We start from the raw sequence: 12,687 nt of genomic DNA, 5'->3' as shown, positions 1-12,687 counted from the left end.
GCTTTCTGGAAGTTGAGGTATATAAACAAGTAAAATGAGTATTAATATTTATAGTATATATCTGTATAATACATTTTAAAAAACAATACTGTATAATATTAATGGATGTAACCCTTTTACAGGTTTAGAGACTCAAAGTCTTTTGGAAGTGTTTAAAATTCAGTTATGTCTGTCAGGGCGCATCTACATGAGATGGCAGAAGTGCAGTAGACTAATTCTGCTCCTCATTAGCACATCATGGTGAAAAGCTGTGCTCATGCGCAGTAGAATTAGTGTACTGCATATTAGCATGGTGTAAAAGATGTGCACTGGTACTACTGTACAATGATGCTGATTACGGTGCACCGTAATTACAGTGCATGAGTTCATGTGTAGACATGCCCTCAGTGTCATATATTTTATTCAGGTCATTAATTTTTATTCATAACAATAGGTCCAGTAGCTAAACATTGCTTCTTATTTTTATTTGTATTAGAGTATCCGAGAGACCCCAATCCAGATTATGTTCATGAATTTTCAGAATCCTCATATTATTCTATGTGTCAATAGTAATTTGTGATCATTTAACTGGTCTACATTCCTGATAGAGAAGCTTATCAGTACCTGAAGACTTGGATGTAAATTTCAACTTTTGGTAAAACTGCAAACTGGAGACCCAAGTAGACAGATACTAGCAGATAAACAGTAGATGCTTTCAGACCCTCCTGTTCAACATTTAGTCCATTTTATAGGACGTTACTTTGGAACTTAGTCCACTATGCTTGTTGTTAATTCAGTACCTCTCCTGCTTCTTTTGTGCGGTGGCCCAATCTCATGCCCAATCTCACACACTAACTACCTAAAGTTGGGGGAGGAACAGCTCTATCACTGAGACTGTGCCCTCTCTTTGTGGGTGCAGGAAGGCTGTAGGGGATTGCTCTCATCCTCCACAATGAATGATTGTGGGTCTTTAGCTAAAGTTGGATGCCAGCAATATGAGTTTCATTTGAAGGGGTAGTTATTAATCTAAAACCAAAGGGTGGGATGACCTAGGAGTCATCTGGGGGATGGCAGCAGGGGCTGCTGGCATGGAGGGAGGGTCTAGAGAAGATGTGGTTGCAGCACGGTGTACTTTGGTTGAGTGCTAGGAGTGACAGTAGTTAGGAGACGTGGCAGAGGGAGTTGGTTCAGAAAATAGCTTGCTTCAGCTGCTAGATCCAAGCAATCATAAATATGGCTGCTAGATCCAAGCAATCATGGTTATGGACATTCCTAGCAACAGGAATTGGAACCCAGTCCTCAATGAGTGGACAGTGTGCATGAGCATCAGTGACTGCAACAGAAGACTCATTCTTACCTTACAGGGACAGAGAGGTTGGGTAGAGCTACTGGAACTATTAGTCAAATTAAAAGCTATTAATTTGTGTTCTTAGGGACCAGGAACTAGGGACTTTCTATTACTGCTTGAGAGTGTGCATGCATAACTTTCCATAGGCATCTTCTCCTGGAATTATTCCCTGATAAGTTCTTGCCCTTCTTTAATATAACTATTGCTTTATTGGGGAGAGCAGTGTCTATATCTGGGGCTAATTGCCTACCCGCTATGATGGCAATAGGTTGGTGCTGATTGAGGCAAGAGGATTGTCTCAAATGTGTAGCTAAGACCAAGGATCCCACCAGCCAAATATGGAAGAGCCCAATGAACACTGGGTTTACACAAAGTTCAAATTTCAGTGATGCAGTGTCTAAGGTTTATATAATTAACTTTTCAAGGTTCATTTGTAAACCATGCTTAGATACTCAGTGGACAGTGAACCTGAGGGATGAACTGCGACTAAGCTTGTCGCTTTTTATGAGTTGTTTCTTTGCCAAAGGGGCAAACAGTTCAGTGCAGTTCTTTATACTTGCAAATCACATGTATTTACAGGAACTGTGGAAGAGTGCTTTTTCAATATTATGCCCTGTGTGAATGTGCTTTTCTTCAACAAAAGAAATGAATCATTTAGATGCTATTCTGCTCTACACAATGTTAAGAAACATGATGAAAATAATGCTTTATTTTCATCCTGACAGTTACTAAGTTGACTATTAAGTTAATATTGCTTAGACACTTTTTAACTCTCTCTTTTTAGAACCAAATTTTCAAAATTTTTTGCATCAAAGTATATACCAATTTTCACAAACAAGTATGTATAAAAGTATGGTGCTACATGTGTTTGACTGACAAGTACATACATGACATATGCAAGTATTTCTCAAAGTTGGGCCTTTAGAGTGAATGCGACAGTACAAGAATACTACAGACCAGGACAAACTTTCCAGCTTTGCTCTAGAGACACATTTCCTAGGGGAAAGAGTTACTGCAGCCATAGTGCCAACTCCATGTATGGCATCTTTGATGTGTTTACCAATGAAAGCACATAAATTGGGGCGAAGAAAGTTAGAGAGGAGGAAGGCTGTTTCTTGTGGTGTAGAGAGATGCACTGAGACCATCAGCTCATTTCAGGTGGCAAAATGCTTTCTTAATTTTACAGAAAGAACAAGACTAGTCCTAATGCTGCTAGTCTTGAAATATGGAGAAGTTCCAAACCTGAATCTCATTTTAATTTTGGTCTGAACTTTTCATTTGGGTCCCTCTAATATGCCTTTGAATGGGTCTGAAGTAGTATGCCCTCAGATTTTAATTTGAATTTGGATTCAAATCCAGGTTGTGACTTAGTCCCATCCCTATACAACCTAACCCTGACCATATCTTAAGCAGTGATTTAGATATGATGAGTCCTCTTGCCAATATTGAACTGTACTATAGATGAGTGGTGCTCAACCTCTGGCCCACAGAGTCATGTCATCCAGTCCATGAGTCTCCTACATTCTGATGTGGTAGTGTTAATTGCCACTCCCCTGCTGCCAAATGTCTGGAACTGTGGGGAGCCCCACAGGCAATATGATGTGGCTCTGCATGCTAGATTTTGCCAGTGAATGGTAGAGCTGGCATGTGGGATCACTCCATAGCTGGATCTGGCATATGGAATTAGGCTGGTATGCCATATCATATTTGCAGACCAACCCAACATGCTGACAGCACACAGGGTCAGACTGGTTTGGTCTTGCACTGCTCATTTACAACGTGGGGCCAGATGAGTTGAGCACTACTACTGTAAGTGGGCTAGGAGGGATCTTTTCTGTAAGTATCTGATTATTGGCTTGATTTAATCTTTGATTTTAAATATTTTTCTTTCTGTACTTCAAACACCAATAGCTAGGTAGGTAAATCTTCGCTTCACTATATTAGCATGCTGTAAAACGCTAATATTTATTATAACTCTAGGGAAATACACAGTGCTGTACAATGGGCATAACCATGCACTGACCCTATGCCAAAGACTAAGGAATCTGCTTGCTATGGTCAGAGGCAGGGTCAGGTGAATCTTCCCGAGACTTTTTGAAGGAAGAGAGCAAAGGTACTTGGTGAAATAAATGAGAAAGGTATCAGGTATACATGGTAACATGAACAAAGAAGCAGGAAGGATTAAATAGATTAGGATTAGGCTGATCTTGCTTGAGCTTCTTTTAGAATCTAGACAGATGAAAAGCTTTTGCTGGTATAATCAGAAGCACACTGATATAAAAAGTATAGAGGACAGAAGATGCAAGCCTTTAAATCAGGTTTTACCCCTGCAAGGATCTTGATAAATCTCTGCTGATGTAATTTACTTTAGTTTTACATTTTGTCTGTTTGTGTCCATAGTGGGGTAGGCATCTGCTAAAGGCAAAGAGGCTGATACCTGTTTCCTTCTCTGCTTATGAAAAAGATGCAGTAATATCTGCACAATGCGTGAACTGCCTAAGGATAGCTGCATGTCTAGCCATTCCTGATCCATTTCTAATTTATAGCAGTATTTAAACTGCTATAAATTACATCTGTGTATATGTTTCTCTGTCCAAGGCCTAAAAGTGGAAATGATTGAAGCTGGGACAGTGAAGAATGATTTGTCTGAGCATTTTGAATAGCCCAGGGAGAATAGTAAGCAAAGAAGTCACAGGAAGAAAATGAGTATTGCTAAAAAGAGAGATGGCAAATGTGGTTTAAGAAATACAGCTATCCCCTGTTATTTATTTAGGCACATGTACACATAAGCTAGTAAGTGTTTTGAAATGGGAAATAAGCATAATAAAGTCCCTTTCCTCTGAGTATCCCTAAGTCCCGGAGAAGTATGAATTAATTTTTCCTCACAGAATCTGCATAAGTTTGGCAAACAATTACAGTGAACTATATGGTGGAACAGTAAAGTTTAAAACCAGTGGGCTCATATCAGATTACTAGGTAAATGGTTTTTGCAAATAAACAGTATGGCTCACAAATGTTGAACACCCACCAAATTGTTATCAGTGGATGTTTTGTACCTGTGAATGAAAGTCCATTCGTTTTGATACCTAACTTTATCAAATCAAGTCTGAAAATGTTGGGGTATATAATTCACTCAGTCATAAAGTAAAAGGTTGAGGTGAGCCAATTATAGAGCTGAACACAGGGTTATTTTGATTTCCAGTCTCATTTTTCTAGAAACACTGCCTGACTTCATTTCAGTTCAAGAAGCCTGGCAACTGAAAGTGTAGGAGTCTCTCCAGTCACTGAAGAATGAGTAAAGATGACCTTTTTAATGTGTGAATTAAACAGATTTCAAACCCAGATACCAGAAATAAAAAGCTGGCAGTTAATGTCCTGTGCTATGGTTTTTTCCTTTTGCTATACCTTGTACATTTTTTAAAAACCCTTTAAAAGCTTATACATATTTTACTGGCAGGAAGAGAAGATGACAGCATGTGGACCGGCGTTCTTGTAACAGATGCCAATGTGGTGAAAGTATTCTATGCATGTTCCTCCTAACAGAGGCCCAGTTTAGCTGTGTTGTCTTTTCCATTTAATTTCTATTGTTTGTTTGCAAAAACTGAGTTTGTGAAGGCATCATTTTATTTACTGATTAATGGCCATAAGCGGTTTTTCTTTGTATTGTTAAGAAGAATCAGTATTTCTTTTATATAAATGCAACAGAAATGTTTCAGACAATTGTCTGAGGATAATAGCTATGGGAGACTCTAGATGCTTCTGTTTTGCATTTCTATAGCCCTTTCTATTCGAGGCTCTGAAGGCACTTTACAAACAATAATACATTTAGCTTCACAACACCCTTGTGATGCAGGCAAGTATTACTCATATTTTATAAGTGTGAAAACTGAGGGACTGAGATGTTTAAACCAAATTTTCAGAAGTAGCCACTGGTTTGATTTGGGATGTCTCACCTTTCAGTGCTCAATGGACCATCGGTTTTCAAACCAGTACTTGCAAGCAGGAAGAAAAAGATTATGAGCCCATTATTCCCTCTGTAGTTTACTTCTACCTATGAGATGTGATCAGTGATGTACTGTGGGTCTCCAGTGCCTGTGGGTCAATGCTAAGAACTCTGAAGGGCCCAGCCAGTGCCCCCCACTCTGCCAGCTGATGCCCAGGGGTTATGTCCCCACCACCGTTGGTCTGCCACTGATAAAAGCATTGTAGTCAAGGAGGCAAGTCTTACTTTAGGTTTCATGGATTCTAAAGCCAAAAGGGACTGATATGATCATCTGGACTGATCTGTGGAGAAAAGGCTTCATGAAGTAAGTTAGAGCATCACAAAGCACCAGCAACCTTTTGCTATAGCAAAACTAGAATGGGCCAGCATAGGCCCAGAAGGGATTCTGAAGTGGTCAGGATTCAAAACAGTCCTCTTGTGCTCTTTTGTGGAGAGCAGCCTTAACATCATTGCATATCATCCCTAGTGGGTGTGTTCCTGTTCTGCAATAATGTATCAATGGGTATAGGGAAAAACAAATCAAGTTCATTGTATACAACATTAATTATCATTTTTAGCCTTGGAGTCTTAAAATTTCACCCAACCATATGGTATTTCATGCCTTGCAGCATACTGAAAGGAAGGGGGTTCTTCATGTTCATTGGTAATGTGTTCAGGAATTGTCCCAAATAAATGATGAATTAGTTTCTTACCAATATGCCTTATTATGCCTCAATTGCTTATTTTATCTAATAATTCCTATTATTCCATAATATATAACGTCACTTACTTCAGAGAGACACAGTTCATTTCCAGAGGCATGAAGTAATCTATTTACAAAATAATATTTTAGAGAGGTATTCAACAATATTAGATTTAATCATCACAATTGGAACACTACATCTTCCAGATGCCACCAAAAGACACTGAGAGTTCTGATACTGGGTAATGGGATGATTTACAGTCTTTTTTGCAGCACTTCAGTAGTAGACCTACCTTAAATGTAACCTTTACCTTTAAATGTGAATGTTAACATTGACCGTCTCATACATCAACGGCCTGTTATGCCTTACTCAATGGCAATGAATTTCAAAAAACAGAAGACTAGAGATTTGTTTGCAACCAGCTCTCATTTACTTACAAGCTTTGATGCCCATCAGAATTTTTACTGGGTGCATCTATACATGTGCTTAATTGCACAGTAAATTAACTTGTTGCCATGTAAGGATCAGTCTACACATGTGATGCTATTAAACTGCAGCAAACTAATTTTCACCGCCATAAGATAATATTATCAGGGACAGTACTATCTTACAGCAGTGAAAATAACCGCACCCAAATGCATGTGTAAACACTGACCTAGGTGTAAATTGTGCCCAGTCGGCTCAGGCAGCAGGAGGCCAGACCTCTGCTTGCCACCTAGCCACATAGCTCCATGCTTTAGGCACTCTTGTGCCCCAGGCAGCCCCTCCACTGCCCAGTGCTGTGACCTAGAGCCTGGGGCTGACCCCCCAAGCCTGCTGCCAGCCCAGGGATGCCCTGCAGGAAAGTTTAGGGGTTTAAATTCTGGGCCTTTGTAGATTTTTTTTTTTCAGGACCTGTGTATTTCCAAGCTCAAATAATGCTGTTATGTATTCAAGACCTCAGGATGTCTACAAGCTTATTCATGCTGCCTGAGAGAGAGCTTTGTGGGGATAACTTGAGCTCCAGGAAGGATGAGGCTATGTTCTCCTGTGTAGCCCTTTTTACTGGGAAGCATTACAGATTTCTTCACTCTTTCTATTTTGCCAGATACCATCCTACATTATTTCTCTAACTTCCTTCACAGAGGGATGTCCTGTTTTTCCCCTGGTCCTATAGGGATAAAATTATTTCAGTTTTCATGGCATAAAAACTTGAGGAAAGCAATAAGAGGTGGTCAGTGAATCCTGAGGCCTGACAGCCAGACACATAAATCAAATTACCTTGCAAAAACTGGTCATGGAAAGAAGAATTGATTGTTACCTGCTGCTGCATTTCAGTGCTTCTATCCTTACTTGCGCACATCAACAAAAGAAAAAAACTTTGATTGTAAGAAAACCAACTTAATTATCTGAGATGCTTATTTTGATAATCATGTTTTAACTTGTTAGCAGTTTTAATTCTCTTTAAAAGATTAACTAGACTAATTATTCATCAGATTTCATGATCTTTGTCAGTTTCTATAAGGATCTTTTGTTAGGAAGATTAATGTGTTTTAATTGTAGCTTTTCTGAGAGCAATGATTTGATCATACAGTATTCAGTTAACCCATGGAAATCTTGAAAATACTTTGACAGCCAAACTATTCTCATTAAATGAAATTAAGGGACTATATATACATATATATCTTGATCTGTTTTGCAGTATATCATTAAAATAGATTTCCTTATCTGATGTGACTCACCATACTTCTGTTCATTAAACCACTTTCCTTACCGTCCAGTTTGCTATCCAGGAATATCAGTGCTATAGATACTGCAGACTAGATCTTTAATGGCTTGATTCATCTTGCTGATCATTTCTTTTCCCTAGTGTCTCTGCATTAAGGTAACAAGCAGTGGTTAGCAGCATGGTTACTAAAGATCTAGATACAGGGATCTGCCATGCTCTTGAATGGAGTATGTGATCTCATGACCATCTTATCCCCTGAGTGAACAGTGATCAGGAGCATCAGAAGGGAAAGAAATAGATTTTGTTATAAGGGATACATGCTTATAAGAGTTTTAAAATTCTAGTTCTTAAAATGAAGAGGTCTGTGAAGGAAATTTACCTACCCTCTAACAGCATAGAAAGGCTGAGAGTATGACCCTAGGTTTCTTTGAGACAAAAGGCAATACGGCAATATACACATGCTCAGAGGTGGAGGCATTTTAATTAGAATGGTTCCTGGAGAGCTCCTTTAATTAAAATGCTGCAGCATCATGTGCATTAAGCTCCTGTTCATTTAAAGATGGCTGTGGGATGGTTTAACTAAAGATCATTTGATGAGCTTTCATTAAAGTGCCCCTACAGCTATTTTGAAACACAGACTTAATACACTTGATGCTGTGGTGTTGCTAAAGCATTCTAATTAAAATGCATCAGAGCATGTGTATAGGCAGCCTATGCTACCACTGCTGCGAGACAGGCTGAGCAGAGTTAGGCTGATGATCAGCACTTTTGAAAATCCCACCCAGAGTTCATAAATTAAGATTATTAATGTACTCCCTTGAATAGCATCAATAGTTTTAAGTACTGTAGACCTTTCTCAAATACTGTACAGATTGTATTTTAATGTCACCATCCTACAGAGCACTCCTGGGGGAAAATGTGTTTTTTCTCGCACAGCCCTAGATAACAAAATAAGTTGTAATTAAAAAGAAAAAAGTGAGATATGCCAACAAAGATAATCACAAATGCTCACTCTGTCATTCTCTTAAAAATATCACTATATGGAGGGATGAAACTCAATTCAAAGACATAAGTTCCTTTTCTGAGCCAAACACAATTTTAACCAAGAAAATAAAAAAAATTCAGGGTATGAATTTTTTCATACCCTGAATGCTCAGAGGTGCTAAGTATCTTCCTTCATTTCAACCTACACATCACAGGGGGTTTCAAGTTTTTCACAGCAGACTTTAATACCTGGCATGATGGGCCAATTATACAGTAGGATAAATGCATTGATTAAAACTATTGAAATTAAATATTTACATGAACCTCTGCCTGTCTGTGTAACAAAAAGCCTGATCCTGCAACTCTGACTTTAACAGGAATGAAGGTTAGGGCCCAAGGATTGTAAACCATCAGACTAAAGAACTATTTCTTAATTCCCAAATCAAAAAACAAGCAAGCAAAAAAAGAGAAATAGCTACATGGTGGAATTAGTGGACTCACATTTTAGGATTCTGGATGAATTTTCAATCTGGAGGTTCTAAACATCACACTAGCAGTCTACTGAACTTATTTAGCTCAGGAAAAACAGGTATGCTAATTAATTGGTATCAGAACATATTAATATAATGTAAAGCTAAAAACTGCATTGATTATGTTCTCCTATTTTGTTATGTCCTCTATATATGAAGTCCTAATAGCAGTCTCACAGAGGTACACAAATGCCAGTTATTCCCAATATTTTTGTTTGCATATCCCAATAGAATTACATTTTTAGCATGGTTTTCCAAGTTGTTACATTAACAAATTTGCACTGATTTTTTTATCCTGTCTTCTAAAGACCACCTTGTAGTAAGACAGTGAACTTTTACAGCATTCCATAGTTGATGCACTGTCTAATGTCACAAATGTCTGCTCAAATTACCTCACTAAGACTTGAGAAGATTCTACATTGTGCCTTCCATTTGAGCTTGATTTGACAGAATCAGTCCCTATGCTAGCTCATGGCACTTATCAGTTAGTCAGCCTTCCTCAGGGAAGAGAATTTAGAGTGCACCATATTCAGTTTTCAAATCAAGCCCTGTCCCCTTAGGAAGCTGTGTGCTGCATTATTAAACAAGGTGCCATCAGCCATACCACCATGCTTAAACATTCAGTCAAATGAAAGACTACATCATTATGTTAACTCTTTTTTACCAGGCTCATTTATCTTTTAGTGATCTGAAATAGAACTCACATACAAAGAAAAAGTTTGCTGTATCTTCCGTATTGCTTTTCTTGGCAATATACATACATGATGACTAAAAACTGCAAGGATGGTATGAAGATCTAAATGGAACACTTTATAAGCTTTTCCCAATCAGGAAAAGAAATGACCTAATTGAATGCTTTCCATTTTGTCTTGCAAAAAATGTCTAATATTTTGTTTTAGAAAGTGCAGTAATTTTATATACTCTGGCTGTATTGCTTTTACCAATGGCCTATCACTGACCATTGCACTAATGTAAATATAGAGTACTGTAACTTTCTCAAAGACAATGAAGTTCCACTCTCCACAGGCTATTAACCTGTTAAGTTCCTCCATCAGTGCACTACCCAGTCAGATACAGATAGGTCTAGAATCAAATTGTGCATACACTCTGAGGAATTACAAAGCTCTTAAAGTATTTTGTGCTATTCCAGTCACACACCAACTACAACTGGAGGAAAAGACCTGCTCCCCCTTGAAAACAAACAGATTCAAGATGTGTGCTTTAATATTTGTTGCTGCAAATCTCCATGAGTGCTCTCCTTATATTCAGAGTGAGATTTGTACATCTTTATTTATCTCGTCAGTCCAGAAATTGACAAGATTCTCTGAGAAAAGGGAAGATATCCTTTTTAAAGCTTCATGTTGATATAAATATGAAAATGGATTAAACTCTGATTCCAATTTTCAAACATATGTACTTCAATGAATATTAAATGGTAGACCCATATCATCATCATGACTTATTTACTTTGTGGAGTTTTTATCAAAAAAGGACTGGAGTTTGCTTTGGAGCGTGAAACTCTACTGTAATTGAGTTTAGAGTGGTAAAACCACTAAAGAGGCCATGGCCCCCGAGAGTTCCCTGAAACCTACCTGTCAACTGCTGTTATATCACAGCTCCAACAGGCCATGCCTTCCTGTTCCAGCTAAAGACTTCTGTGGCAAAAAAAATCGAAGTTGCTCCTAGAAAATATTCAGCAACAGCTGCACAGTGTCAGCAGAAATAATGATCTGAAACTCAGCCTCCAAGGGATGCTAGTCTGGGTCCCAATTCTGTAAGGTGTCATTTCTTTCACTGCAATGCCATTAAGCATGATAGTAATGGAGTGGACATAAAGCACTCTTTAATCGAAGTAGAAAAACTGAAAGGGAACTTCAGGGCTCTTTGACAGAGAAAGGTGGCTTATTCTTCTAAATACAGATTCCTAAAGGATCCATGCATAAAAATGGCAAGTGGATGATATTGTGGATATTTAAATATGTGATTTTGCAACCGTATAGGTAAATTGAAGACTTTGCTGTGTGAATGGGCATAGTACATAAAAAACTAAAAGAAACAAACATAGCTCCACAATAGTATGACTCAAAAATACTTGTTTCAACCTGTGTCGTGTGTCAGAAGTTACGTGAGCAGCCTGTTTGTGGCGCACGACAGATCATGGAGGCAGCACCCCAGGTAGCATAACAGCAAATAGGCCAGGGAGCAGAAAGCAGAACAGCAGATAAGGCAGGGGAAAGGAATCAAAGCAGCACTCAGGGAGAGTGCAGGGCTAATGTGGTCACACCTGCCAAAAATGTTGGCCTCACTGTTTTAGGAGATTAAATGGCTCAGGGAATGGGTGCAAAACTTTGCACTTTTATATCACTAAAGTAAGTCTAGTCTGTGCATCAGATAGTCTGCTTGCAGAATTGCACTGACCTTAGTGCAGTTCTGTATCCATACAGACTTTGCCCCTAGTCACTAAAGGCTGTTGCTATGGGGTAGCTATTTGGTGCTCTCACTCTTGTATACAGTGGACAGGTATTCATATCACAGAATCTACTTCCATGTTATGCAGCAGTCTCAGCAGAAAATTCAAGTGCTAAATGGCACGAAGAAGTTGCTGCTTACTGAAATTTCAGATGGCCTCTGCAATAAAGTATTCAGGCAAATTCACTGGGCAGTATGAAGAGTCTTGTCTTGGTGTTGTATTAGGTCTACTCTTTGAAAGACCTTGTCATCCAGACCTCAGATTGTCAGTCCAATATCTTTTAACAAAGACAAAAATCCACATCTGTAAAGGTACTTAGGACCCTACCCCAGATTTAAGGGGTTCACTGAAGTCAATGGAATTCAGGTGTTTAAGTACTTTTCTGGATCTGGACGTAAGTTCCTAAAAGGAAAGTGTCCAAATATTTTTTTTGGGAAAGATGAGCACACTGAGTCACGAATTCAGCAGAGGAAACAGAGCTGCTCAGTTAGACTAGATTTATTTAAAAGATCCTTCCTTTTCAGCCTCATTGTTAAGAAAGCTGTTCCTGCTAGTTTATATCTATTACACCTACATTAATATACCAGGGAAGTGAATTTTCTTGTTGCACTTTGAATTACTTTTGCAATCAGCAGTGGTAAAATTGGGGGTGGATATGATATTCCTCATATATGCTCACTGTAGATCAGAGTCTGCAAAGCCAGCATCCTACAGGAGGTATGACGCATCAGGAGTTGTCCTACTGTAGCTTGCTTCAAAAAATATTTGCTTTGAGTAGATTGCAAATTGCTCTGCACCACCTACGTGAACTTGGCATTCAGGTTATTGAGAGGACTGAACTCACAACTGGACCACTGCTGACAACTGGATACACAAAAACTTCCAATCCACTCAGGAACTGATTTGGGCTCCCTGCCTATACCAGTAGGAGAACGGGACTGCATATTTCAATTAGTATAGCTGTTTTCCCAGCTTTACTAAG

The sequence above is a fragment of the Crocodylus porosus genome, unplaced genomic scaffold (genome assembly GCF_001723895.1).
Source record: "Crocodylus porosus isolate Cpor-Errol unplaced genomic scaffold, CroPor_comp1, whole genome shotgun sequence".
Taxonomy (NCBI): Eukaryota; Metazoa; Chordata; order Crocodylia; family Crocodylidae; genus Crocodylus; species Crocodylus porosus.
This window is presented reverse-complemented; position numbering follows the sequence as displayed.